Source organism: Arvicanthis niloticus, chromosome 13, assembly GCF_011762505.2.
Source record: "Arvicanthis niloticus isolate mArvNil1 chromosome 13, mArvNil1.pat.X, whole genome shotgun sequence".
In the NCBI taxonomy this organism is placed as follows: Eukaryota; Metazoa; Chordata; class Mammalia; order Rodentia; family Muridae; genus Arvicanthis; species Arvicanthis niloticus.
Genome location: NC_047670.1, coordinates 13,507,860 through 13,534,038, shown reverse-complemented (window position 1 = coordinate 13,534,038; position 26,179 = coordinate 13,507,860). Strand labels below are relative to the sequence as shown.

The 26,179-nt window shown below is 44.0% G+C and overlaps 1 long non-coding RNA gene across 1 annotated transcript; it reads right to left on the bottom strand.

Annotated features, from left to right (window-relative positions):
* Nucleotides 1-655: 655 nt before the first annotated feature.
* On the bottom strand, nucleotides 656-26,016 carry LOC143434047 (uncharacterized). The gene is made up of 6 exons (XR_013103214.1): nucleotides 25,882-26,016; nucleotides 25,434-25,684; nucleotides 5,556-5,658; nucleotides 4,557-4,689; nucleotides 3,093-3,285; nucleotides 656-2,242 (listed from the first exon to the last, which is right to left on the bottom strand). It is a non-coding gene; the product is annotated as an uncharacterized LOC143434047 (long non-coding RNA).
* Nucleotides 26,017-26,179: the final 163 nt, after the last annotated feature.

Here is a 26,179-nt window from a genome sequence, read left to right as displayed (position 1 = left end):
AGACATTAGACACTCGGAAGAGAACAGAAGAAGTACAACTAGGAACTAGAAGGAGTACAACTAAGAACTAAGAACTAGGAACTCAAGACTTGGGACTTGGACTAGGAAGAGAGACTGAAGAATAAACGGGATTGAATCACACTCTGTCTGGTCTCCATTCTTCGAATCTGTCCTCACTCTCTCTCTTGCTGAACCCTGACTTGAAGACCGGAACAGCAGCTTGGGCCGAGAAACAGTGGCCGCCAAGTGTCGAGTGGAGAGGGCCGCAACATTTTTGGCCGCCCAAACGTGGGGCAGCTCGGGCCTCAACATTTTTGGCGCCCAAACAGGGACTAGTGTGGCGGGGGAAGGGGGGGGAGGGAGGGTGCCTCAACACTTGGTTTTTCATTGTATTTTTCTAACAGACAATTATCTCTCCTGTATAAACACTCTTGAACCTACTTGTGTGGTTTTCTTGTTTGTTTTGTTTTTGTTTTTTATTAACCTTGTAGATTCTCTGCATAAAAGGACTTCAAAGCAAGCCAGGGGCTGCTCTCCCAGGATGAGACAGCAGACAGGCCAGTGTCGTGCACTTTTGAAAATAAAAGTTGCTTTAACAGGTCAGTGGTAGAAATGGTTTCTCTCCCCGTGTCTGTGGGATAAACAATCCTGCTAGTTGAGTGTGGCTACCATTTCAGAGCAAGAGACAGCCACTAACCATAATTTAATGGATGAGGAACACAGAGAAATAAACAGATGCAGCATGCTTGTGTAAGGGTCCATGATTCACCAAAGAATGATACCCCCCTAATGATACCCCTGACTCAAATAGTATGTAAATGAAAAGAGTGTTTTGTTCTGCAGAAGTCCAGCATGCTGGAGTCTCCCATTACAGAGACTGATAGACAACCAAGTGAGCTTGAAGGCCTGATTTACAGCACATTAGGGGACTCTGGGGTAGGTGACCTATATCTAGAGACATTCTATTACCAGGAGACTGGAAACTGTTGCTGAGGAAATCTGGAAATTGTTCCTGACCCATTGTCCTTGACCTCAATCCAGGTGGCAGAGCAGCTTCTGAGGGCAGGGCAGTTTCTGACTAGCTGCCTGAAGCCTGGGGTATTTTTCTAGTAACTGACTTGCTTGGGCTTGCCCCAAACTTGCCCAGTTCTTAGGCCTATTCTACAAACAGTTTGAAGCCTGTTGTGGAGTCAGCTTGGCTTTCTCATTTCCCCCTTCAGTTTTAGGACATCTCAAATTCTTGAGATGTTTAATAAATCTGTTCCTTAACAAACCTAACTAAAGCACTGATTATGCAGGGACCACAAGTCAAAGCTAACATCAGTCTTGCAGTCTCTTTCTGGCTAAGGCCATGGATTCTTTGACCACCCCTGAGTGGTCAACATAGAAACTACATTCCTCACCTAAGGCTGCACAGAGTCCTCTCTGTGCTGGAGGAACAGCAAGTCTAGAACTCTTCTGTAAGTCTACTTCTGCCAGGGAAGATAGGGAACCCTGCAGGACCATGATGGACTTTTCCATCTCCTGTATGTCTGCATCTATCACCAACCACAGGGCCTTGTAGGAGTATTAGGGTTGATGGTTCTACACTAGCAGCTTTGGCCATCCCTACAACTGTAGAATGAAAAATTATAAAAATCATTTTATAAAATATATACAGGCTTTTCTTTGGGCTTTTCTTTAAAGGACATAGAAAATTTTCTCTGAAGCAAGCTAAAAATGTGGACTGGCCAGTTTCAGGAACTGGAAGAGAAGAATGCAAGTCATCTAGGTGGGGCTGAGAAACTAGTAACCACGATGACAGGGCAGCAACTGAGAAATGGTTGAGCAAGTGACAGGGCAGTAACTGAGAAATAGTTGAGCAAGTAACATGGCAAGACCACATTTTTTGAGAGGAATGGGTGTGCAGAGTGTTTTCCACATGACCCTGGCTTGCTTGGGTTGGGTTCCTCTGAGATTCTCTGATATTTTTATATTATATTTCCTTAGCAGCCCCTCACCCCCTCCTCACTCCCCTGGTTTGTGGTTTTCCCCTTTAAAAAGCCCCTCAGCCAGCCGGTCTTGGTCAATTCAGCTCCTGCATGGGCAAACGAATTGACCGTTGGCTGGCCAACTCTCCCTAATAAAGCCTCTGCTGATTGCGTTCAGGTATGGTGTCTTGTGAGTTTTTGGGTGGCCGTGACTTCCCGAGACTTGAGTGAGGGTCTCCTGAGTTTGGGGGTCTTCACAACAAGGAGAGAACCTAGTAACACAGAGGAAATGGCCACTCTTAGCCTGACTGTTTGGAGGTGATACCTGGTTGAAGACATCCTCCCCAGAGTAAGAAGTCACTCTGGGTACAAGCTGTACTACTGCATAAATATCCTCAGTCATATTTACAACCAGGCCATAAATTCGTGAAGTAAGCCCAGAGTTACAAGCCCACCAAGCATTCTCTGTGGAAATAGGCTAGGGTTACCCAGTCAGGTAACCAACAGTTCTGTGTTAAGTCTGGGGACAGAGGAGTTAAGACCGGCAGTCCAATTAACACTCTTGCCAGCCACTGTGAACTTGATGACAAGGTTGTTGCATCTCCCCCTGGGGGTACACAGATAGTAAGGGGGCTAATGGCTGTGCAGCAAAATATAAGCAGTAAGCAGCAGGATCAGGAGCACTGGAGTCGAAGTTTCAGTGACCGTCAACAGGGTGTGGGGTGACCTTCCATCATTCCTGTGATGGTTCACCAGTGCCAGGAGCCAAACCCAGGAAATTACCTGCTGTTCTGGAAAGCCTAGTCAGTACAAGGTTAAGAAAGAACATTCTTGGGTCTCAGGTCCCAGGAACTTAAAGAACATCTGGTATTTGCTGGGAGCCGGTTACTACAGTGGGATGGTCCAGGGCAATATGAGGATTTAATAGTGGGATAGCCTTAAACAATGACCTTTGCCTAAACTTCCCATTTTGCTGTGTCTTTATAACCTGCCCCCAAAATTAAAGTTGCAGAGCTAGATCAGAACCCCAGACTTGCCCTCATTCTTTGTGTCTCTTGTCCCTTCATTATTTCGCCCCCTTCACCTAGGGTCTCATGGAATCTCCCGTGGGCCGGGGCACACCTGGAAGTCTCCTCCACTGGAACTTCAATTGCTGGATCATTTTGCTCCTGGCAAGCTTAATGTGGGAGTGGTGTATTCACGTCCTGATCCCATCCATCTTAACAGCCACAGGTGAGTCGGTTCATGGTGTGAGGTCCTTTCCAGTGAGGTTTCAGAGTCTTGTAGTTATGTCTCTTAATCCAGGCTTTGTCACCTGGTTCAAAGTAATGGGGGTCAGGGGGACGAGCAGATTCATAAGCTTGGCAGATGACATCCAGAGTTGCTTCTAGACCCTATGGAGGGCTTTTAAGGATTTTAAAAACTTATGTTGGTCATATTCAGCTAAAATACCAGACTGGAGGTTAGGCAGCATGGGAGGTGTCCTCCCATATAAGATCTCAAAGGGGGTGGGGGGACCTAAAGTATAATGTTCTTAGCCCTATATGAGGCATAAAGTAGGAAAGATGCCCAGTCACCCCCAGTTTCAGGTTTAATTTGGTCAAGGCCTCCTTCAGGGTACAATTCATCCTCTCTACTTTCCCTGAATTCTGGTGTCTGTATGCACAATGTAATTTCCAATTGGTCCCCAGAACCTGTGCTAGAGACTGAGTTACCTAAGAGATGATGCTGGTCTATTGTCAGACACAAGTAGAGGAGGCAATTTATACCTGGGTATGATGTCTTCCAGAAGCTTCTTTGCTACTACATTGGTAGTCTCCTTCTTTGTAGGGTAGGTTTCTACCCATCCTGAAAAGATGTCTATAAAAACTAGCAAATACTTATATTCATAATTCCTGGTTTTATATCTGTATAATCTATTTCCTAATTAGGTCGTTGACCCCTGATTCTGGTTCCTGGAGTGGCTCCTTGATTGGGGCCTGAGGAATTCACAGCCTGGCAGGTGGCACAGTCTGAGGTTACCTGATCACCCAAGTGTCCTAAGTTAAATATTTTGTACCTTGCCCCTCACAGCAGTTCCTTCAGTTTTCAATGACTCAGGCATGAAGGTTGATAAATCTGATGGGTGAGTTGCTTAGCAAACTCCTTAGGTAGGACGGTGCAGCCTTCAGGGGTCAGCAACCATCAGTCTCTTCTATAAACTCCTTGGCATTTTGCCTGATATCATTACCTTCCAAATCCCAACAGTATATTCAGGGATGGCTGGGAGCACAAGGGTTGCAAAGCTACCAGGATGTTGGCAATGGAAGGGAAGCAGCCTCCCTTTCAGCTTTATCAGCTAGCCTGTTCCCTTGGGCTATTTCTGATATCCCTCTGTAATGCCCAGGGCAATGAATTATAGCCACTATGAGAGGAAGCAATAATGCTTCCAATAAAGCAAGCATTCCTTCAGTGTTAGCTATGGCTCCTTTTGCCAGTTTTAAAGCCTGGGTTAGAGCCTTTAGTTCAGCTTTCTGGGCTGAAGTTCCCAGCGGCAAAGCAGTTGCCCAAATAACAGAGTACAAGTCTATTGCCACCCCTGCATACCTGATTCCATTCTGGATGAAGCTGCCCCCATCCATGAAGTAGATGCCTTCCACGTGTGGCCAGGGTATGTCAGTCAAGTCAGGCATGATGTTCTGAATGTGCCCCAGAGCTATAGAGCAATCATGCTGCAGATCTGAGGACAAGGCAGGTAGCAGGATGGCTGAGTTTAGGGCAGATGGTGGGTTATCTCTTATGTGAGGGTGATTCAAAAGCAGAGTCTAAAAGTGCACCAGTCTGGCATTGGACAACCACCAGCTGGGTGGATTATTGAGGGTCCCCTCAATAGCATGGTGTGTGTGTGTGTGTGTGTGTGTGTGTGTGATAACAAGTTCTTGTCCCATGGTTATTTTGTCAGCATTCTTGACTAGCAGGGCAGTAGCAGCTATGATCCAGAGGCAGGCTGTCCATCCTTGGGCCACCAGGTCCAGCTTCTTAGATAAGTGATCCACAGGTCTTTTCCACGGTCCCAAAGTTTGGGTGAGTACCCTCTTTGCTACCCCCTTTCTTTGATCCACATACAGGTGGAAAGGTTTGTGAATGTCTGGAAAGGCCAAGGCTGGTGCATCCAGTAAGGCTCTTCTTAGAGTCTTAAAAGCCATATCCATCTCAGGGGTCCATTATATTTTCTCTTTTTGGCCCCTGGTGGCCTCATATTCCAGTTTGGCTATCTTAGTGAGCCCTGGCACCCAAAGTCTACAAAACCCAGCAGATCCCAGAAATTCCTGTACTTGCCTTCAGGTTGATGGGACTGGGATGTAAAGGATAGTTTGCTTCCAGGGCATCCCACAGCATGCGTTGCCTGCCCTCCACCCCCAAATATGTACCCCAGATAGGTGACCTCAAGTTGACAAAGCTGGGCCTTCTTAGCAGACACTCAGTAGCTAAGTTGACTCAATTCCTGGAGGAGGTCTCTTGTGGCCTCCTGGCATGTCTCCAAGTTGGGGACTCGCAATGTATACGGAAGCACAGTTATTTGGAGGTGGACCCATCAGTACTCACCTATGTCTTCAATGTAGTGCCTCCTCAAAGGTGGTGAGTGAGCTCCTGTATCATTGAGGCAGGCATGTCCAAGTCAGTTGTCCCTTAAGCCTCTCTTCAAGTCCTGTCATTCAAAGGCAAACAGAGGCTGGCTTTTGAGTGCCAGAGGCAGGCTGCAAAGCCATTCAGTGGTTGAAACTTCCAAAAAATGTCAGGGGCAGTTGGTTAACAAAAGCTCTCTAGAAGACCCTGAAAATGGGGGATTCTGCAACTTCCAATTGTAAAGATGGCAAATGGCACATATGTGCTGAACTGTCTCCCTTGAGCATTTTTTTTTTTCCAGTAACTGACTTGCCTTGGCTTGCCTAGACTTGCCCAGTTCTTAGGCCTAGTCTCCTAAACTGCCATTTTGAAGCCAGTCATGGAGTCAGCCTAGCCTTCTTACTTGGAAGTCCACATCAACACACTAGGGAGACCATGGAAAGCTTTCTCAGAGGAGCTGAAGTTACCAGGGTTGTTACAGTTAGGACAGTAGCCCTAATTGTTGGGGGCTGACTTTTAGCAGAAAGCAGCTATCAGCTTTGCAGCCATCTTGAGCCATATACCCTGACATGTGACTTGGATTACAATAGCCTATAGCTGAGCACACTCCGATAATCTTGGTTTAGATACCTTGAGATTAAAGGTTCGTGAGATTGAAGGTGTGTGAGATTAAAGGTGTGTGACTTAAGAGTATGACTTAGAAGTGTAGAGATCAGATTTAGAGACAAGACCTAAGGGCATGATTAAAGGTGTAACTTAGAGGCGTGGCTTAGAAGTAAGACATATAAAAGGCAGAGGCAGACAGTAGAGAATCAGACATTAGGGAGACACAGAGGAGAGAACCAGACACAGCAGAGAGAAGACAGGTAGCAGGCACTTGGAAGAGAACTTGGAAGAAGTAACTTGGAACTTGGAGGGACTAGGAGCTAGGGAGTAGGCACTAGGAAATCAAGACTTAGGACTTAGACTGAAGAATAAACGGGATTGAATTACACTCTGTCTGGTCTGCATTCTTTGAGTCTGTCCTCACTCTTGCTCTTGCTGAACCCTGACCCTCGGACCAGAGTGGCAGCTTGGGCCGGGATACAGTGGCCGCTCAAACGTGGGTGGGCCCGGGCCTCAACATTTTGCTTGGGCTTCGACATTTTTTGGCTGCCCCAACGTGGGGCTAGTGTGGACCCCAACACCTAACAAGCTAGACTTGGACATTAGTCTTCAGTAGGACAATCAAACAGACAAATACTAGTAAGAAAGAAAGAAAGAAAGAAAGAAAGAAAGAAAGAAAGAAAGAAAGAAAGAAAGAATAAAAACAAGATTTTTTTCAGTGTGGCTTCATTGGGAAAAGGGATAAAGAGGCTCTGTGGCAGCTCCTAATCTATCTTCAGAGGCCTGACATGAAATGTAGGTTTCTGTAGAAGGCAAATGAGGTGTGTACAAGCAGGGAAGATGAGGCCTCACCCAGCACTGTTCCAGCTCCAGTCTCTCTTGCACAGTGGTCTTGTTAGCAGTGACCTTACTTAAACATTAAGTGCCTTGTCAGCCATAAGTGCTTATGTAAGGATGTAACTTAAATGTAAGAATGTAATTTCAGGTCTCAGCTTGAATTTAAAATTAAGAGATCCTTAGATTTGAGTTTCAGCTTACACTCAAACATTAGCTGCCCCCTGAGGCACATCCTGGGAGAAGGACATTCCAAAGACTCAAAAAAACATTCCAGGAAGAAAGACCCAAGATAGAAGTTTATCAGGGAGATGAGCCCTTAACACAGTACACCTGGGTAAACAGAAGCCACTTAAGCTGACCTTCTTTGTTGTAAAAGATAAGGTGCAAATTTGAGTTACTTAAAAACCAGACCTGGGAATGAAAACTGGGCCTGGGAACAGCTGTTTGAAATCCTTTATGGTTATTGTTTAAGAAGTAATTAATTGTCCTTGTGAACTCTGTTAAAAAAAAAAATGGTATAAAAGCTGCTTTTAGCTCCAGCTTGGGGTTCCTCTTACCTGTGAGTACAGGAGCCCCAATATACTGGTTGTCATCTTATCATCAATAAACCTCATGTTATTACAGCAAATACCATCTGTGTGTGTTTCTGGGGGAGCACATCCCCTGGTTTTGGATCCTTACTGGCCCACAGTCTTGGCCTCTGTGGAAAAGTACTAGCCCAGTTGAGAACAAATAGCTACAAATCTTGTGGATAGGTGCCTAGCAACCCATTCTAGTTCTATTCTTTCTGCTGAACTTTTTACCTAGCCAACATCCTGTTCTTGAGAACACCTGCACTCCCCAGAGACAAAGAGACCCTACTCTACCCCCTCACCCCAAATCCTGCTTCTATGAGTATATAACTGAAAGATATAGAAAACTTATGAAAAGTATAGAAAGTTTTTATTACCCCTAGACTAGACACATCCCCATAGATAACTACTCTGATATCTTCCCTCACTGGACCCCTTTTAATCCTGCTTTTGCTCCTGACCATAGGCCCCTGTATGTTAAATAGATTAGTAACTTTTGTTAGGGAAAGAATAAGTGCTGTCCAGATATTAGTGCTACGCCAACAATATCGAACTTTACCTAGCCAAGAAGATGAGGGTTATGATGATACAGAAATTTAGTTTTATGATTAAAACTATGCATTAGAAGAAGTGGAGAAAATGAAATTCAGGCCAGCCGGTTCACTAGTTCCACAAAGAAAGCAGAACTAAATGTGAGATTTTAAGTCTTCACTGCCCCAGGATACATTCTACATCCTGGGAGGGGTACATTATTCCTGAGTCAAAGGACACTTGCTGGATTAACATTCAGGAGAGGAAGGGAGAGGCTGATTAACATTCTTCAGACCTCAGGGAAGAGAACCCACTTGTGGGTGGGGAAGGCCCAAAGATGGTTGGGCAAGGTTACATTCTTGTGAAAGATAAGTGTACAAGATGTTTCCACATGACCCTGACTGAATTATGATTTGGGACTTTTTGGGACTTTCCACTGTTTTTATGTTATGTTTCCTTAGTTACCCCTTAACTATCCCCCTACCCCCAGTTTGTGGGTTGCCCTATATAAGACCTCCCCTAGCCAGGCTATCTTGTCAATTCCTCTGTTCCTGCATGAGTTATGGATTGACCATCAGCCGGATGATCCCGGAATATACCTCTTGTTGATTGCATCTAGATTGGTGTCTTGTGAATTATTGGGGGGGCATGACATCCTGAGACTTGAGTGAAGGTCTTCCGTCTCGGCAGTCTTTCATAACCAGTGTGGGAACAATAAAAATTTGTCAGCTTGATCAGACCTCTTGACTTGCTGTCTGTTCTTCGCGTCTCTTGTCCCCCCATTCTCTTCCAGATGGTTCCCCAGTCACCATTCACTGCCTTACAGGCTGGGGCATGGTCTGACAGGTTGTTTGAAATCTCTCTCAAGAAGACAGGTTTATTCTCTGGCTAGCACCAGTTTCAAACCTCTTCCTCCCCCCCAGCATGAGATTCCTGGGAAAATTCCAATTTGAAAGGGAGCATTGTCTCAATTAGTCTGACTGCCAAAAGAAGATTCCCAAGGGTCCCTTCAGAATGCCTTAATTCCTCCCTGGACAGCTACAGTAACAATGAAATTCAGACCTGTAGGTTAAGTTGCAATTGCCTTGAGGAAGAGGCAAAAGACCTCCCCAGGCAGAAACAGAATGGAAGGAGGATATGCAAGGATCACAGCTGGTGGGTCTACAACCGGAAAACAAAACAAAACAAAACAAAACAAAACAAAACAAAACAAAACAAAACACCATCTAACACAACCCCTGAGACTTGGGCTTGAAGGGAGGGGGAGGAGGATGCTGTGGTAAGAGGTGGAGGGGCTATGCAGCTAAAAAGGTCAGCAAAGAAACAACCTGAGGGAGGCAAGTGTTAAACCTCAAATGTTGGGAGTCTGACCCCAAGCAGTTTATTTTAGACGTGTTTATGCACAGCACAATTTAGTGACAAAATTTCTTTGTGATAATTAACTCAATTCCGTGTGCACAATAAAGCTAAATACGTGACTACATTGAAACTCTTTGTAAAGTATGTGTGACATCTACTACAAAGATGGGGCCTATGGGTTGGCTGTATGTGATACCTTCCACAAACATAGGTTTTATAAATTGACCAGCTCACAATAAGGGCCTTGGGGATGATCTGGGCAGAAAATGGGTTATACATCCCTCTCTTTGAAGGGAAAACCCTGTGTTTTTAACATCCCTGGTGCCCCCCAGTGCTTATCTGTGAGTATAAGGACTTCTGAGATACCTTTGACAAAGAGAGATGAAACCCTTCTCATGTCACATTGCACTGAGCTGAAATAGTCGTAATATATTTTCTGAGGAAAAGCAAGGATTTAAAAAAATCATAGAAATTTTCTAAATATAAAATGTCATGAACTCGAGGTACATAACAGAGAGACAGAGAAGAACAGCTATCTAACTTGTGGGGTCCAGCAAAAGGGAAAATTTAGATCTACCTGGTTAAAAAATAAATAGAGAAGCTTGGTATAGTGGTGTATACTTTTTAAAAAAAAAAAAAAAAACTTTTTATTCTATGTATATGAGTACATTGTAACTCTCTTCAGACACACCAGAAGAGGGCACCAGATCTCATTACAGATGGTTGTGAGCCACCATGTGGTTGCTGGGAATTGAACTTAGGACCTCTGGAAGAGCAGTCAGTGCTCTTAACCACTGAGCTGTCTCTCCAGCCCTGGTATATACTTTTAATCTTAGCACTCTGGCAGGCCTCTGTGAGCTGAAGGGCAGCCTGGCCTACGTAGCGAGTTCTAGGACAGTATGAGCCAGGGCAACATAGTGAGACCCTGTCTTGAAACAAACAAGACAAAACAACAACAATAATAATAATTAGAGAGAAAGACATGGGCCTGGGACTTGAGAGGCAGAGGTAGTTGGATCTCTGTGAGTTTAGGCCCAGCTTGTTCTTCGGAGTGAATTCTAGTACAGCCAGGGCTACATGGTGAGACGCTGTCACCAAACAAAATAACAAAAATACTAATATTTTCAAAATGGATGCAGCAGAGCTCAGGACTTTTCTGAGGGAGGATTCTTGTGCACATACCCATCTCATACACACAGGAAGCTGGCCATGGAGATAGACTTGAAATTAAAAATGAAACTAAACAATAGAAGTTTTGAGAGAGCTGTTTCTTGTTCCAGTTAAGTAAGAAAGAGGTGTTCCATAGAGGTTGTGACAGAAGCCATTTGTGGGAGCATATGGAAGAAAATAAGGAGTATGCCAGATGACTCATTAAAGAATCTGATCTTGTCCCAGTCAGGGTCAGGACTGTGAAAGACATAACATAGAGCTGACTGCAGCATTGAACTGCAGCCAAAGCGGAAGGCAACAGTCAGGTTGGCGTGCTCTTGGAGGATCCTGTGATTAATCACAGAGTCGGGGGTTGGTCAGGCCTGGACTGGAGGCCAGAGGACAATGCATGAGACACAAACCCTGCCTCCAAGAAATAAAAAGACAACAAGAGAGAGAGAGAGATGAAGATGGCAGATAAGGTCATTAGTGGCAGATAATGTGTCTAACAGTGAAACAGCAGATGCTGATTAATAGTGATATTAATATGGTTCTCTGTGCAGTCCATCAGTGTTTAAAGACTTGGATTGCAATCAAAAACATTTGGACTGATCAGAGTCCAGTCAGGAAAATGAAAACGACTCTAGATATTTCAGACAGCCAGAGTGCAATACAGGGACTTGGCTGCCTAGGTGAACAGCTTTACAAAGGCTGTCTCCACTCACATTAGACACCATAGCTGGAAATCCTGAGGTCCCTTCCACAACTGTAAGCGCCTTCTCCAACTGCTTTTCCTGTCAGGCTGTCATAGTTCAAGAGTTAACAATGTGAATACACTCGCTGGGCGGTGGTGGCGCACGCCTTTAATCCCAGCACTTGGGAGGCAGAGGCAGGCGGATTTCTGAGTTCGAGGCCAGCCTGGTCTACAGAGTGAGTTCCAGGACAGCCAGGGCTACACAGAGAAACCCTGTCTCGAAAAACCAAAACCAAAACCAAAACCAAAACCAAAACCAAATGTGAATACACCTAAGGCCAGAGATGTTACTCCCATACATAACATCAGGGGATAGTGATCTCTTCTTAGATACAGTTATTCAAAACTGCCCATCCCTAGAAAGCCGTGTGTCTTAGTGAGGGTTTCCTTTGCTGTGAAGGGACAAGATGACCAAGGTAACTGTGATAAAGGAAAATACACCTCCTCCAGTAAGGCCACACCACCTTGATAAGTTATTTCTCTGCCAGTGAAATGAGCCAATTCAAACCAGATTAGATTATATTAAAGGAAAGTTTATTGGGAAGCTGCTCTTGGGTGAGTTCACTGGCACCAAGGATTTGAGCCAGAGGATTCACCATGGGGAGGTGGGGAGGGGAAGAAAAAGAGAAAGACACTTGTACAGAGAGAGAAGAAAAGGCAAAAGAGAGGGGAGAAGAGGAATGGGAGAGAAGAAGAGGGGGAGAAAGAGGGAGGAGGAGGGAGAGAGGGGAGAGAGAGGGGGGAAGAGAGAGAGAGGGAGAGAGTGCAAAATGTCTGGATTATATAGAGAAGAGCCTGTGTGGGAAGGGCAGCCCAGCCCCTGGACTGGAAAATCCAAGGTTGGGGGGAGGGTATGCCAGGTAGGGACTGGAGGATGCTGGGAGAACCTAGAGGCCAGGTCTTCTTTGATACATAAAATATACACTTCAGTCCCTTGTTCTGGGGTGCAAAACCAAACACTCCTAATAGTGCCACTTCCCATGGGGTGAGCATATTCAAACCACTACACCCTGGAACTTCATTTATTCCCTCAGTTTGCTCTACAGAAGGGACCTCTGCCCTCCACTACCTTACATCCTAGCACATGGTATATGTTAGAACTATGCACTATGCATAACAGAGTTCTGCCTTTTATCTCACTGTGTTGTGTCCTATCGTCAAAGGAAGCTTTAAGGCTGAGGGTGTAGCTCAGTGATGAAGCACTTGCCTATGCCCTGCGTTTTATCCTCAATACCAAATTAAGTAAATCTACCCTATTTCTAGCATGGTGTTAGCCTACCAGCCTGCCCTCAGGGACCTAGCAGTTGCTTAAGTCGCCACCTGCTGCCACCATCAGGTACTGACAGGTGAGCTGCGTATGAAAAGGAAAGCCAGTTCTCTGTTTTCCGAATCCCCACCCCCCATTCCCTGCATGCCCCTTCTCTGTCCATCCCCTTCACTCTATTCTCATGTCTCTTTCACCGCCTCTACACCCTTCCACCGGTCCTCACTTCTCTTCCCTCACCCCATAATCCTCTTTACACCAGATCAATTACATGCATAATTTCTCAGGGGCACACCTTGGCTCCAGCCTGCCAAGGTTACCACCTGGCCGCATTATATTTCATAACATTGATGTCATGACCCTGGGGGCTCTCCTGGTGTCTAGCCACACTGGGATCCCCACCTGACCGCTACACAACTGCCTTTTGGTCCATCAATCGCTAGGCACTCCATCCAACACAACTGGTGAGTTCTCTAATTCGTCTTAAATGTTTCTCTCAGTATGACAGTTTCCCTGGATGAGGCTTACTTTTTCCAGCATGGTTTTTCTCACCCCCTTGGCTAATCTCGAAATTCCCGGTACCGGATGAGCTCTGTCTGCTCGTGCTTTTAGCACTGGCCCCTGTCTGAGTGAATGGCGATTTACCAGGACAGCTTGTGCCTTCTCAGATGGGTCTCCCCTGAGTCCCTGGGACGCCTCAGACCTAGGCTTGAGACTCTCCTGTACCTCATCCATTGGAACTGTGTCCTGGAACACCCAGCTTCTAAATCGATCAAATCTGTCCTTGATATACCACTCAAGAGACTGGAGAAACATGAAAAAAATTCAACTTTCTTTATTTCTTTCCTTACTCCAAGCTCTGTTTTTTTCTGTCTGGTCCCCCCTCCCCCTTCTCTGTATCACACACATTTGCCCCCTCCAAGTTAAACAAGCTGGTAATCTAGCCACTGCTGAAGTACGAATGGACCATTTGTCTATGAAATTGATTCCAAGTCTAGTGTCCTCCACATGGGACCAATCACCCCTAACACCTCCTGGCTTCCTACAGACAGCCTGTGCTCTCTTTCTCTTCCTTCATGGACTCAGATTTTATTTCACCTTGGCTTAATTCAATGGTCAGAAATTGGCACATCTGATTTCCAAATTCTCACTGCCATGAACAAATGATTCCCAAATATCTTATATCTAAACGTGCTCTGCTCTACACTTAAGGTTCTGTTGGACCTAAAGATCCAAAACCAGGGGACGCACTCCCCCAGAAACACTCATGGATGGGATTTGCTGCAATAACATGGGGTTTATTGATGATAAGATGAAAGCCAGTATTCTGGGGTTCCCCTGTATGCAGACAAGAGGAACCCCAAGCTGGAGCTGAAAGCAGCTTTTATACCGCCATCCATAAAGATCTATTCAGATTAACAAAAGCTAATTTAAGGTGTATTTCTAATTACTTATGTCTTTGCTAACTGTGCAACACCAAGATGCCAGATAGTTTAGATAAGTAGCAGCATACATTTAATGAACAAGGTATATTTTATAATCAAGATCTATAAACTCCTAAGGTCAACCCAAGGTCACAGTAATATCTGTCTAGCTTCTTTGTCTTTTATACTTTACATACGTTTTACACTTTAGCTGTTTGGATAAACTAAGCCATACAGAAAACTATATTAGCCTATAATGGCACAATATAGTAGGATCAGTGAAGTTGCTAGTCTCTCTGTGGACTGTATCTAGGATTAAAAGTTTTATTTGATACTAGTAAAGCTTCAATGCAAAATCATGATTTTTAAAGTTCAAACAGGTATGGAATGTAAGGTTCTAGTCTTATGAAAGCTAATACATTATTGTAAACTGTTAAAAATAATTTTAAGATGCAAGTTAGCATCTTACCTTATAAATGATCAAATCCTTTAATGAGTTCAGAAATATATTTGTAGTCATACTAAGAACCGATGCAATTAACTACACAACAAACCTTGCTAAGCCTCCTGTATGTTTTCAAAGTAAGTAACTAGAAACCAGGAAAGTTTGTCTATTTAGATATACTTTAGAGAGAAAGTCTGTATTTTCAAACACTTCAGAGATCTGCCCTCAAGGCCAAGAATATGCCATTTAAAATGTTTAATGCAAAAGCTTTTTGTGATAGACATGCCAGTTCCTGATAGGACCCCAATCTCCTCTAAAGAAGATGGGCACAAAAGAACCTCTCCCTGAAGCTTGCTTTAAATGTGGCAAAGCCGGACAGTAGGCCATAAACTGCCCTTTGCTTCAGTTGCTGACAGCCCACTGTCTAAACTGTGGACAGGCAAGGACACTGGGAAGTTGAATGCCTTACTCTGCCTAGACAAAAGTAAGACAGTCTATCGAAGTTCCTACTTTACAGAAAAAAGTCCGACGCATCTTCTGGCCTTGGTGGCTGACCGTGAAGACATTTGAGTGACTGATTGTAAGCCTCTGTCATTTTAAATAGGCTTGGGAAGCTGTCTGGTCTGTACTTCCTGCTTATTCGGGTAAAATTTATCCTTCTCAGGCAGCTGATGGATTTGAGACTAGATTAGTGAAAGATTTGTAGTGGGTTAGCCTAATGCTGCTCGTATTCTAATGCTAACATTGGGCCCTGGGGTGGGCTGCCCCAAAGACAAGAGAGTCAAAGAAGCTGCTAAGTGACCCTCCCCCTAAGTTATTTCTGATTGGTAAAAAAAAAAAAAAAAAAAAAAAGGGTGCCAACAGCCAATAGCTAGGCAGAAGAGACAAAGGTGGGGTTTAGGTTTCCTGGGCTTGGGAGTCTGAGCATGACCACCAGGGGACAAAGAGTTCAGGAGGAAGAAGGAGAAGCCACCATGGGTTAGGAGTCAAGAGAACTCGGCCTTGAGGGCTGCCCAACTGGAGTTAAGAGCAGCCCAGATGAAACAGTGAGTAATAACTCAGGGTTATCAATAGGAAGGTAGATTCTAACCTCATAGAGAGTAGTCTCTGCTCAGCTCTTGTGTTGTTTAAGGATTGTTGTAAATATAAAGGTTATGTGTGTGTTTCGCCCAGGAAGTTAAATAGCTCAAGCAGGGTAGAAACCTTGGGCCTGGATTGAATACATTCTGCTACAAAGATTTATCGCAGAAACCAAGGTTTCAGATTCCTTCTAAGACTTCCTCATGTGTGACAATCAGGCCACAGCCCCACTCTCCCAGAGCCACTGCTGCTGGGTCTAGGCACAGCCTACCGTGGTACCAGACTCAGAAAACACATTTCAGTGTAACTTTTTACTATTCCTTCATTTAAATGACTGTTCCTAGTAACCAACCACATGTGTCTCGGGGTGGATAATTGGAGAAAAAAAAGGTATAAAATGTATGTAAGGTCTGAGGATAAAGAAACTAAAGTTGTGTGTATTTAAGGAAGTGTTTACAGGCTAGGAAGGTGTTTTAAGGTTTCAAGTGAAAGCATAAATGATGATAAAGTGATTTAAGGTATATGAAGAATAAAGCATGCTTCAGATTTCTCTCCCTCACTATGTGACTGTTGTATTAAGACTTCAAAAGTTCGGAGTTTTAACATTCATCAATGGAGTTCTGATAAGCAATTAGTCTAACTCTGGTAAAGCCTTCCCCTATATGATCCATTAATATCATAGTCACAAGCTCAAGATTTTAAGTTTCCTTTGGTTGTCTTTTAAGTATAGACTTAAAAGTGTTTCTCATTGTGCTAAATCTGTATACACCCGGTCTTCTGGAGAGAGGGAAGAAGCCCTTCTTTCACCACAGTCTGTAGTCACACTGAAAATCAAGAACAAGTGAGCTTTTGCCCTTTGTGCTCCACAGAAGGTTTCTGTCTTCCCCGAGCTCACCTTAAAAGACTGTTCACACTTTTACACTTATGTCTTTTGTTAAACTTAAAAAGATTCTTGTACGTTTCGGGGAATTAACTTGACTCTACCTCTCATGTGTCAAATGGACTCCAGATAAGGACCCCTGTAAAATCAGTAGCCTAAGTGCCTATGCCAGAAGGTGAGATTTCTTCTTGCCTTGTTCTCAGGACTCCCCTCCATCAACTACCAAGACCATGAGTCTAAAAGTCTCAAGAGTTTATCTAAATAAAAAGTTTTCTCCCTAAACTCCTTAACTGTATCTTTTGCCCCTAATATAAATACACATGTCCCAGCATCCTGACAAGTTCAGGTGTTTCCTCAAGATCTACATCAAGGACAGTTCCAAAGTGGCTAGCCCCAGGTGCTCCAGTACAGTCTCAAGACTGCTTCAACTGGTCCTGCACTCTCCTAGCCAAATAGTCCCACAGAGCCTGCACAGCCAGTGAAGAGCCAGCTGTCCAGGGACTTGGCCAGCATCCCAATTTACTTAGGGTCCCCAAAGATGTTGATGCCCCCAGACAGCAGGAAACAGTCTAAAAGACACAATGCCCTCATTCCTGCTCCACCACCCCTTCCTAGTTCCTTAATTTTAATGAAACCAAAAGGAAGGAGTGTTAGCATAGAGTGATCCTTCTGTCCTGCCCTCAGGGACCTAGCAATTGCTTAAGTTATCATTTGCCACCACCACATTTGCCAGGTGTGCTGTGGATAAAAGGGACCAGCATGCCACCCCGGCTCTCCCTGTTCTGGTGTTCCCTCTTTGAACCACCCTTCTCTCTATCTTCATGGCTTTTTTGCTGCCTAGATCCCTTTCCCAGGTACTACTCCTCCCCTCTCCCCCAGTAGCCTCCTTTTATACCAGATCTGTTTCATGGTATAATTTCTCAGGCACACCTTGGCTCAGGTCCGCCAAGGATACTCCCTTGCCACAATATATTTCATAATACATGGCATTATGGGCCTATATTTGTAACACATAGAAATCTGAGACCGGCAACCAGGAGTTTGGATTGCCTCACTGTCTCTTGAGTAAGCCATGGTATAAAGATTAGCATAAAAATAAAAGATTAGCATTTTTTTTCTAGACTCCACCCCACAGTTACCTGGCAACAGCCAGGTATGCCTGACCCAGTTTAAAAGGGGCTACTCGCCCCCTCCACTCTCTCTTGCCCTCCTGCTCTCTTCCCTTCTTTCCTCTTCTCTCTCTGTCCTTTCTCTCCTCATTCTCCTCCCCCTCTCCACGTGCTCATGGCTGGCCTCTACTCCTCTCTCTTCCTCTCTCCCTTCATTCCCCCCCTTTCTCTACCACCCCCTCAACTCCCCTCCGCATGCCCTAAATAAACTTTATTCCATACTGGCTGGCACCTCAGGGGGAGGGGGAAGGGATGCCTCAGCATAGGCCCTCAGAGGCACCCCCTTCCCTGGCACCAAACCGTGCCTCTACCAAACATATCCCTGGCTTCTTTTTGATAAAACACAACAGTTACCTACCATGAACTACATAGAGAACTCTACCACAAATAACAGTGAAAGAGGAGAGGGAGAAGACAGATGCCAATCTGTAAATTTTATACCATGGCTTACTCAAGAGAAAGTGAGGCAACCCAGGAGAATGACAAAAGCAGATAACAAATAAGCCTACAGTAGGATATTATTCAGCCATTTAAAATGGAGGATACTTGGACACATGCCACAACATGACACAGAAATAGAAAGATAAAAAAAAGTTTTATGTTGGCTGGGCATGGTAGTACACGCCTTTAATCCCAGTAAAGGCAAAGACAGGAGGATCTCTGTGAGTTTGAGACCAGCCTGGTCCACGAAGAAAGTTCCATGGCTGTTACACAGAAACAAGAGGAGTAGGGGAGGAAGAGAAGGAAAGAGAGGGGGAGAATTTTATGATCCACCCATGTGAAGTCACTATAAGTGACAGCAAACTTCCTTCCTATCTTACATCTGCTCGTCTTTTCTTTTCTTTCTTTCTTCTTCTGTTTTGTTTGGTTGGTTTTGTTGTTGTTTTGAGACAGGTTCCTCTGTGCGGCCCTGGCTGTCCTGGAACTTACTGTGTATATCAGGCTGACCTCACAGAGATCCCCCTGCCTCTGCCTCACAAATATTAAAGGTGTGTGCCATCACCGCCCAGTGGAGGTCTGCTTTTCTAGTAAACAGAAACATTTAGGCTTATTTACCCAATAACAATCCTTCTTTCTAGCTGGTCAGATTCCTCTGTTAAGCCAATGTCACCAGCACTGCCATTTTGGAGGAGGAGAGGTTTGAACTTGACAAATACATACATAAAGCAAACTCACAGAAGGAGGAAATAGTGGGTCCCAGAGCCCTGGGGGGAGGATCCAGGAGGGAGGAGGGGAGAAAGGGATCATGGCAAGATGGAATTTCTTCAACTGAATAGTGACTGTTACTGCACAGTATTGCTCAAAAGGTGAAGTTAAGTTTAGGTTCTCAGATTCCTCTTCCCAGATGCAATTATCCATAGCTGACATTAAAAAAATCTCCTAAAAGGTCATGACACTATGGTATCTCAATGCTCTGAACCTCCTCTGTTCACCATCTGTCCACCACCCCTCTTACCTCACAGCTTAAAGGTTAGCTGATAATACTTTGTCTAGTTAGCCAACATGTAGTACTGCCTCTACCCTTGCCTTCTGAACTTCTGAACCTGTTTTTTCTTATAAAAAGCCTGCCCTGAGAAAAGACTGGTAGCACAGTTAGGCTCCTGAGTCCTTTTTTTGTGGTCCTTATCAATCAGTCTTGGGGTGTGCGTTCAATAAACTATTCGCGCTTAACTAGAGCTTGTGTTTGTATAGTTTATGTGGCGACTGCTGAACCCCAACATTTGGTGCACTGTTCCTGCTTTGGTCTAGACTTTTGGAGACCCAAGAGAGGAGAGCTCTAGGGTCAGCAGAGGTCAACAGGCGTCCTGCTTTCTCTCTGGTTCCCCCTGGGGGAACACCAGGTTCTGGGCCCCTTTGACAGGACATCTGGTTCTCTTCCTGCTTCCTCTTCCCCAAGCTCTATTGGTTGTCCTTGGTGTGTTAGACTGTCCGTGTTTGTCAGTTTATGTCTGTAGTTTATTTTTGTTGCTTGATTGTTGCTCTGTGTTTAATATTCAGTGGAAAATAAAATGGTTAAAACTTCATCTGCTGGCTGTTAACTCCTTGACTTAGTTTTAACTCATTTGAAGGATTTTTAGAAAAAGTGGCTGAATTGGGAGAGCAAAAAAACCTGATAAACTAGTGAAGCCCTCAGAGCTCTGCACCTGCAGCAGAGAGTCTAGCACTGCTGGAGAAGCCCTGCCTCCTGCCCGGATCAGGTTGGCAGCAAGTCTGGGGTGGCAGTAGTGTCTCAGTTTCTCTGGTAAGAAAGCTAATGGCGAATTCTGCTATAAAATCTTTATGCCCATGAGAATTGGATTCCACCAGTACTCCTTCCTTGAATTAAAAATTTATCTGTCTGTTTTAAATGCATAAATACATGTGGCCACTACGTCTTTATTTCTGACTGCTCTTAAATGTTTAAGCTTACTATGTTCTGCATGTCTTGGTCATAAAATATTGGTTTATAATATATGGTTAAAATTTTGTAACATCAGACTGAAGAGATGGCTCAGTGGTTAAGAGCACTGTTCTTTCAGAGGTCCTGGGTTCAATTCCTAGCAACCACATGGTGGCTCACAACCATCTGTAATGGGATCTGATGCCCTCTTCTAGTGTGTCTGAAGTGAGCAACAGTGTACTCATATACATAAAATAAAATGAATCTTTGAATAAAAAATTAAAAAGAAAGGAAAAAATATTATGTATACTCTCTGTCCATGTAGCCAGTTAGATAGGGCCGATCTTCAAACCTTATAATATGAGAAAACAAGGCACACTACAAGACACTAGTTAGAAATGTTAGTAAATGTGTTTGCTGTCAAGCCTAAGGATCTGAGTTTCAACCTGGTGGAAGGAGAGAAACAGCTCCCACAAATAAAATAAATAAATATGTTGTAGTAATCATCACCACCACCATTATCATATTAGTTATGGACTGCTGAGATGGCTCAGGAGGTAAAGATATCTGCTGCCAAACTCAAATTCAATCCCTGGGACTCACATGGGAGAAAGAAATAATTGACTCCTGTAAGATGTTCCTCTGTCCTCTGACCTCTACAACTGTGCCATGGCACAGTCATAAACATGAGAGAGAGAGAGAGAGGGAGAGAGAGAGAGAGAGAGAGAGAGAGAGAGAGAGAGAGAGAGAGAGAGAGAGAGAGAAAATAAACATATATTAGGCTGGGTGTGGTGGCACACGACTTTAATCCCAGCACTTGGGAGACAGAGGCAGGCAGATTTCTGAGTTCGAGGCCAGCCTGGTCTACAGAGTGAGCTCCAGGACAGCCAGGGCTACACAGAGAAACCCTGTCTCGAAAAACCAAAATATATATATATATAGAGGTAGATTGTGGATATTGCTTAATTGGTGGAGTGTTTGTTATTTTGTCTTTTTTTTTTTTTTTTTCAGAGCTGAGGACCAAACCCAGGGCTTTGTGTTTGGTAGGCAAGTGCTCTACCACTGAGCTAAATCCCCAACCCCTGGTCGAGTGTTTGATGGCTAGGTGTAAGTCCTGGGTTTAGTCCTCAGATTCCATAAACTGAGCCTGGTAGCAAATCCCTGTATTCCAGCACTTGTGAAGTGGAGGCAGGACAATCAGAAGTTCAAAGTCACCCTTGGATACATAGTGAGTTTGAGGCATGTTTGGGCTGTGACTATTTTAGAAAACTGAAATGTAAAGGCAAATGTGGCAGCGGAGCAGTGAAGACGCTGGGCAGCCAGCCTCTACACTCTCGCCAAGCGCAAAGCTTCCCCTCAGCACCCTGCTGGGCAGCCAGCCTCCACACTCTTCGCCACGCCACACAGGCAATGTGGCAGCGGAGCAGTGAAGACGCTGGGCAGCCAGCCTCCACACTCTCGCCACACGCAAAGCTTCCCCTCGGCACCCTCTTGCCTCCCTGTTCTTTCCTGACCTTTCAAAGGAGGCACAGCCCAGGGCTGAAATTCAGCTATCTCCATTCCAATGAAATGGAAAGCCCCAATGAAAGCCCTCTCCTGGGGCAAATGCCAGCTTGAGAACAGATAAACAGATAAAGACCCACAACTCCCAGCCCCCAAGTCACTGACACCCTCTCTGTTAGATAGCTAAGCACTCTCCAGTGCAGGTGGCCCCTGTCCTTGAGAAAAGCAAAAAAAAAAAAAAAAAAAAAAAAAAAAAAAACCCACACATCCTTAGGTGATGAGCACCATATTTTTGGGGCAATCAAACATTTCCAGACAGCTGTGACCAGTTTGTGAAAACACTAGTCCCTGATAGCACCATAAAGGCCAAAAGAGCTTCCCTCCCCAATTGTGTGACCCCGCCCACCGCCTAAACAAATGGTATTGTGTTTGAAAAATGAATTCCCTTATCATTTTCCTTGTTACGTAACCCTGAAACCCCAGAATCTCCTTGTGTATAAATAACCTGAGACCCTAGACGCTGCATTGTAATGCAGTGTGAACAGATTGCAATTCAAAGACTGTCTCACTACATTGGGTTGGCAATTCTTTGAGCACTTCTGGGGATCCTGAGATCTGGACATAACAATAGGAAGCAGAGGCATGTGAATCTCTGACTTAGAGGCTAGCCTAGTCTATAGAGCAAGTTCCTAGATACCCAGGGCTACATAGAGAAACCCTCTCTTGGAAAACAAAACCTTGGAGAACCTAGGCATGGTGGTGAATGCCTTTAATCCCAGCACTTGGGAGGCAGAGGCAGGAAGATCTTTGTTTAAGGCCAACCTGGTTTACAGAGCAAGTTCCCAGATAGCTAGGACTTCACAGAGAAACCCTGTTTCAAAAACAACAAACAAACAAACAAAACAAATTATTAAACCTAAAAACTAAACTAAAAAAAAAAGTCAGCCAAATATTCATAACTTCTTATGTGCTTTTGGAAATGTACAAGAAACTAGAATGAGTACAAACTGATATAGAGTCCCTAGAACTGGAATTATAGATCATTGTAAGCCACCGCATGGGTGCTGGGAATCAAATCTGGGTCTTCGGCAAGATCAGTGTGATGGTTTGTATATGCTCAGCCTAGGGAGTAGCACTATTAGAAGGTGCGCCCCGTTGGAGAAGGTGTGCACTGTGGGCATGGGCTTTAAGACCCTTATCCTAGGTGTCTGAAAGCCAGTATTCTGCTAGCAGCCTTCAGATGAAGATGCAGAATTCTCAGCTCCTCCTGCACTCTGCCTGCCTGGATATTGACATGTTCCCACCTTGATGATAATAGACTGAACCTCTGAACCTGTAAGCTAGCCCAATTAAATGTTATCCCTATAAGAGTTGCATTAGTCATGGTGCCTGTTCACAGCAGTAAAACCCTAAGACAATCAGCAAGTGCTCTTGACTGCTGAGCCATCTCCAACCCCCATTATGTTCTTTTGCCCCAGAGAGTCAAACATCCAATTATTACTCAATATGTAATATTTTTATATCATTATGTTCATGTGAATGTTGCATGTGTGTAGGCCACAGGACAAGTTTCGGGATGCCAGAGGTTAAGGACATGTGTTACCATTCTCTGCTCGCATACCTTAACTTTCAAGCACAGGCTCCTGTGATAATCGCTGTAGCTTTCCTGTGTAGCTAAGCGACCAGCTCAGAATGCACTGGAACCTCTGACTAAGATGCTCATGTCTTCTTCAACCAGGGGCTGTGAGTTTAAGAGGTCTGTGGTTCCTGTGACTCATTAAAAAGCACATTAAAAAGTCTCTAATTTCCAATCATGGTTATAAATTAAGAAGGACTAAAATGCAATAAATATTTGTATGTTCCTTAAGAGGGTCACAGTGCTGAGGCTGGCAGTGTGTGCAGGTGAGTCACAACATGATTGCCTCTCACATTAGGCAAAAGGAACTTTCCTCACCAGTGTGTGGGAGGCTGAGGTGCAGACCTGTTCGTGAGTAAATCTGGTTTCTTCTGCATTGGGCCCTGAAAAGTATTCTGGGTAATAGAATGCCTGTTTTCCATTTATTTATTTATTTATTTATTTATTTATTTATTTATTTATTTAATTTATATGAGTACACTGTAACTGTCTTCAGAAGTGGGGATCAGATTCCATTACAGATGGTTGTGAACCACCATGTGGCCGGTGGGAATTGAACTCAGGACCTCTGGAAGAGCAGGCAGCCAGTGTTCTTAACCTCTGAGCCAATACACCAGCCCTGTTTTCCTTTTATTTGTTTCTGTCTTCCTTCCCCCCACTCTCCTTCCCTCTCCCTTCTCCATCCTCTGTCCTCCCCCTCCCTCCCTCTCTCCCTGTCTCTCTTTTCTTCCTCTCTCTCTCTCTCTCTCTCTCTCTCTCTCTCTCTCTCTGGAGTGTCTTTTGAGACAGGGTCTCTCTGTAGCCCTAGCTACCCTGGAACTCACCGTGTAGACCAGGCTGTCTGTGCTATCACAAAGCCTGCCTGTCTCTGTCCCTAGTGCTGGGATTAGAAGTGTGTGCCATCATGCCTTGCTACTGTTTTTCATTTTATCACTTAGGTCTCATTAAAAATTCTGCCATTTTTTACCCACTTTTTCCCCTAAGGAAATAGAACATGGCAGAATAAACTATGTCAAGGTTCCATCAGAATCCTCCCTATTTTAGCATCTGAAAGGGTAACTTCTAAAAGTGTTACATAGAAAACTCAGCAAATTAACCCTTGAAAAACAAACAAACAAACAAACTAAAAGTAAAAGCCATCAAGATAAAAATCTTACTTTGAAAAATTATCTTTTTTTCCAGGCAAGAATATTCTGAGCACTTCATTTATTTGTATACCTATTTATTTTAATTAAAAAACTATTTAATTGAATTTGTTCTGTGATAACTTCATATGTGTATAAAGTATGCCCAGCTACTACAACCCTACCCTCCATTCCTTGTTAACCACCCTATTCCCTACAGTTGCTTTCACGTTCAAATTTTATTTCTTTATTTATGATTTATGTATTTCTTTATTATAACTTATGGTTATCAGGCCTGTGGCCTGACATTGTCAGTTCTGTTTTCGTTTTTAAGTGTGAATATTTTATTTTTTAAGAATTCTGTACTTGAGTATTATATTTGCATCATTTCCACTCTTCCCCGCCCCCCATTTCTCTCCACTTCCTCTCAAATTCATGACCTCTTCTTTAATTACTGTTTTGCACACACACACACACACACACACACACACACACACACACACACACACAACTTACTGAGTCCTTCCAGTGTCATACATGTGCTTAGGGTGCACACTTGTAATTAATCACCTATCAGGGGGCTTGTCCCTTGAGAAAACTGATTCTCTGTTTCTCAGAAGCCATTGGTTGCCTATAGCTCTTGGTCTAGCATGGGACCTTGGAAGAGAGATGCCTACTGCAAAGTCATGTCTTCTAGACAAGGACTAGCAACATGGTTGTATAAATAAGACCTGCATGTTGACATCAGTTTACATGCCAAAATATACCTTTAAATTTTTGTTATTTTCTTAGCCTTTTTTTCATTATTAAAAAAGTTAGTTTGTTTGTCTATTTATTTAATGTATTTATGTGTATGTGCCTGTGGTTCTTTCAGAGACCAGAGAGTACTAAATCCGCTCGAACTGAAATTATAGGTGGTTGTGATCCAATTACTGTGGGTGCTAGTAACCAAACCTAGATTTTCTGTAGAACAGTAAGAGCCCTAACCACTGAGCCATCTCTTCAGCCCCTAAATTTATTTACCTACTTTAAAAAATTTGTATGAGAGTTTGTTGGCTTGTACTCCATGAATACCACTTGTGTGCCTGGTAGCTGAGGAAATCAGAAAGAAATGTCAAAGTACGTTCTCTGGAAATGTACTTACAGATGGTTGTGAGTCACCATGTAGATGCTGGGAACAGAACCTGGTCCTGGTCCTCTGCAAAGGAGCAAGAATTCTTAAGTGTGGAGCCACCGATCCAGGCACACAAGTTGTGATGCATTACTTGTGATGGCAAAATTGAGAAACATTGTTTTCTGGGGAGAACAGGGTCTCAGGTAGGCAAGGCTGCTCCTCTCGATGTTGTTGAAGATTGATCCCCTGCCTACCTCTTCTATTCAGGACCGAGGTTGCTGCTGTGCAGAATGAGAGAAACATCTTTTAAAAATGAAACACAATCTATCATGTTTAGATATACCTGCTAGACATCATTAAAAGTACAAGTCAGTAATCTTAAGGAGAAAGTAAGACAATATTTAATAACTACACTATTGTTTAATCTACCATTTGTGTTAAGGTCTAGGTAAAATATTAAGGCCTAGGTAGCACTTACCTGGCTAGCCTGCCATTTTGTTCTGTTTCTAATATTATAATATTATAAGGAAATGTTCTCATACGTTGTTTCTACTGTTACTAGGAAACTTTCTCATGCTCAAGTTGATTATATTTTCTATTGTGTTCTGTGCCCTTGGAAACCGATCACAATTGTAATGGTTTGTAAATACTTGGCCCAGGGAGTAGCACTGTTAGGAGGTGTGGCCTTGTTGGAGTATGTGTGTCACTGTGGGTGGGGGCTTGATCTAGCTGCCTAGAAACTAGTCTTCTCCTAGTGCCCTTCAGATGAAGAGGTA